Source organism: Triticum urartu, chromosome 4A (genome assembly GCF_056163025.1).
Source record: "Triticum urartu cultivar PI428250 chromosome 4A, HENAU_Tu73, whole genome shotgun sequence".
Lineage (NCBI taxonomy): Eukaryota > Viridiplantae > Streptophyta > Magnoliopsida > Poales > Poaceae > Triticum > Triticum urartu.
In genome coordinates, this window is record NC_141876.1 from 99,827,499 (window position 1) to 99,830,445 (window position 2,947).

At 48.0% G+C, this 2,947-nt stretch overlaps 1 long non-coding RNA gene across 2 annotated transcripts; it reads left to right on the forward strand.

Moving 5' to 3' along the window:
* The first annotated feature begins 826 nt into the window (after positions 1 to 826).
* LOC147974976 (uncharacterized) lies at positions 827 to 2,501 on the forward strand. Of its 2 annotated transcripts, none has more exons than XR_015600439.1 (2): positions 827 to 1,217; positions 1,454 to 2,501. It is a non-coding gene; the product is annotated as an uncharacterized LOC147974976 (long non-coding RNA). The 2 variants fall into 2 exon arrangements; XR_015600440.1 differs by having other exon boundaries at positions 1,468 to 2,501.
* Positions 2,502 to 2,947: the final 446 nt, after the last annotated feature.

Consider the following 2,947-nt stretch of genomic DNA (forward strand, 5'->3'; position numbering starts at 1 on the left):
ATAAGTAATTAAGTTATCCTAAAAAAACAAAGTGTACTTATCCTTTATATTCCATTGATAGATGGGAAGGTGTGTCACGTGGTTTGTTAACAAATTAGGTTTTTGTTGCAATTAATTATGTTTCTTTTTTAATATACTACTCCAAATTTTAATGTTAGTGCAGAACAAATTTTATTCCATTGATAGATGGAAAGATGTATCAGGTGATTTCTTAACACTTTAGGTTTCACTATTAATTATGTTACATTTTTAAATATTTTATTCAAAATTTAAGGTTGATGTAGTAATTTCTTTACTAGATTGATGAAATATTGATTATGATAGAATTTTTATGGCATAGTAACCCCCGGGCATCAGGGAGTAGATTGCCGAGGGCGGTCCTCACTTCTAGCTCGATGAGATTAGTTTTTTTAATGTTTTATATGAACATTCCCTTGCGCGGATGTGTTTCGAGCATTGTCATGGATGAGCTCATCACCTTGGTATCGACCATGTCCGGATACATTGTGATCAGGTGGTGAATGGCCGACGTGCGTTCGGTGTCATGTCAAAATACAAGGCACATGCATGTGCGTGTATGTGTGTGTGAGAGAAGAGGGGTCTTTGAGACATCACAGAAAGAGGACATGTGATATTTCTTTTCTCCCGTTGCAACGCACGAACATTTTTGCTAGTAATAATAATAAAGCACAGATTGAATCTTCGGGTTCACCGTCACGGTGTTTTTTCAAAGAAGTCCCTAATGTTTTCGATAATTGAACCCGCAGACTTTATTTTAATGGATCTGAAAAAACGGTTCAGTTTTACAAAACTCCACTCTATTAAATTAAACCAAAACAATCCAACCAATCCTCCGCCTCCGCCTCCTCCTCTGCTCTCGCCATTGCCCGCAGAGCTCCATCCAATCACTGGCTCGCTCGCCGAGATGCAAGGCGGTCGCGTCGGCTGGGACAGCGGACGCGCGCGCGGGAGGAGGAGTTCGCGGACCTGCCTTCCATCGTGCGGGCCAGCAACCGCCGCCGCCGCCAGCAGCAGATGCAGCAGGCGCAGCCGAAGATCCCCTCGTGGGGCCGGCGCCGGCTGAGAAGCCCGCGGCCCATGACGATAGCAGCGAGGGCCTCGCCATTCCGGACACCCCGCTCGCCTTCCCCAAGGACGCCGAGCACGACGAGGCAGAGGTGGCGGAGGACGAGGCCAAGGCCAGCGTGCAGCACAAGGTGAGCCACCGGGCTGCGGGATCTGCGCCCGCCCGCCTCCTTCCGCCTATTCATTCCACTTCGATTCCGATTTATTGCTGTTCTTAACCTCCTCGGAGCTTGCACCAGGCTCAAATGTGAGTCCCCTGCACTTCATATTTAGGCTGCAACATTTTCTGAATTTTTAGTTTGGCTGAAGATGCCCTTACTCGTACACTAGATCCATATTCAGGCTGCAACTTTTACTGAATTTTTAGTTTGGCTCGACGAGGTTGACATCGACGACTCCTGCTGCTGCTGAGCTTCGCGTGCCACAGTGACGGCACGGGACGCATCCTCGAGGCCATCGGCGTTGACCCAAAGCCATCAGTGCCGCCGAACCTGGTAGCTTCCACCTCACTGTCGTGGGAGCCTATGAACAGAAGACATCCGAGGGGACGCCGAAGACGAGCGAGGGCGGCCACCTGAGGCGCTAGGAGAGGTGGCAGTGGGCAGCGGCGGCGGCACCATCGAGAAGGGCGCGAAGGACCTCGGTGGAAGCGATACCTATCGGTCATCAGAGCCGCCAACCGGCTGCCCGGCTATGCGCCACATCCACATCTCCTGTAGTTGATGTCGCCGCTCCTCCTCTGAAGTGTCTCTGTGGCAGCGGTGTTCCCACCCCCACGCCCATAGTTGCTTCTCCCGATCTGTTGTCCCTCTCGGCATGGACGGCAACAGTGGCTGCAGTTCCTCTCCAGCGAGCTTGTGCTCTTCTCTTTGCATCACCTGCAAAATCGCTAGATGGTCTCTGGTTTGTGGGTGGCAGGCGGTGATCTTTACCTGGGTATATGTGAGTATGTGACACATCGTTCAAACGCGAATTGCAGAATGATGCCTTGACCAATTTAGTGCAGGATATATGCAAGTTGACTACAAATCAATTGGAATTGTGTACATCTTTAGCAATGTGATCTGGAGTGAAGTTCAGCCAGACTCCTACTATCCCCTGTAAAGGCGCACAGAAAGCTAACATGTGGGCAATGGAGCTACAATCTCTCTTAACCTTGCATCAGCACCAACAGACAAATACACAAGTAAACACAAGTTCCCTCGCTGTAGATGAAGCATAGCCAGGGCATGTCAGTCAGTTTCAGTGTGTCCGGTATCAAATCATGTTGCATGTTTATCCCTTGTCAGTTTGGGACGTACGTATATAGCAGCTTAGAGAGAGTGGTTTGGCTCCAGGCGCCTTGTAACTCAGTACTTTTTTTACGGAACTTACTGCGGCTTGTGACTGGATCATGTGGATGGTCTATAAGATTTTGAGCTGGTGTCTTGACTCCTTTAAGAACAACAACAACAACAACATGTCTGGTGTTATGCCTGAAAGGCATGTAGTTCAGAACGGACCAGGTAACATGCTTTCAAAGTGCATTATAAAATATCAATTCAACTGGAAAATTGATATTCACAATTGTTTACGTTTGCTACTATGAATTTTGACTTCCAAGATAGCAGCTGATTGTCGGTCGATTTTCTTGTCACATGTCGAAAATATTAGCAATTTTGTTATCAGAAGTTCAGAACTATCTTTGCTTTAACTTTCTTTGGGCCACAAGATATAGGTCGACCCTCAGCCCATGTCTATCGTCCAAACTTTCGTTGGGCCACTGCCTTCAGTTTCCACCGCCGGACCAGGCAATAATGGATTCAGATGATGAAGTTGATAATGCTTCCAGACCTCCTGCAGCTCCATGTGTCCAAGGTAC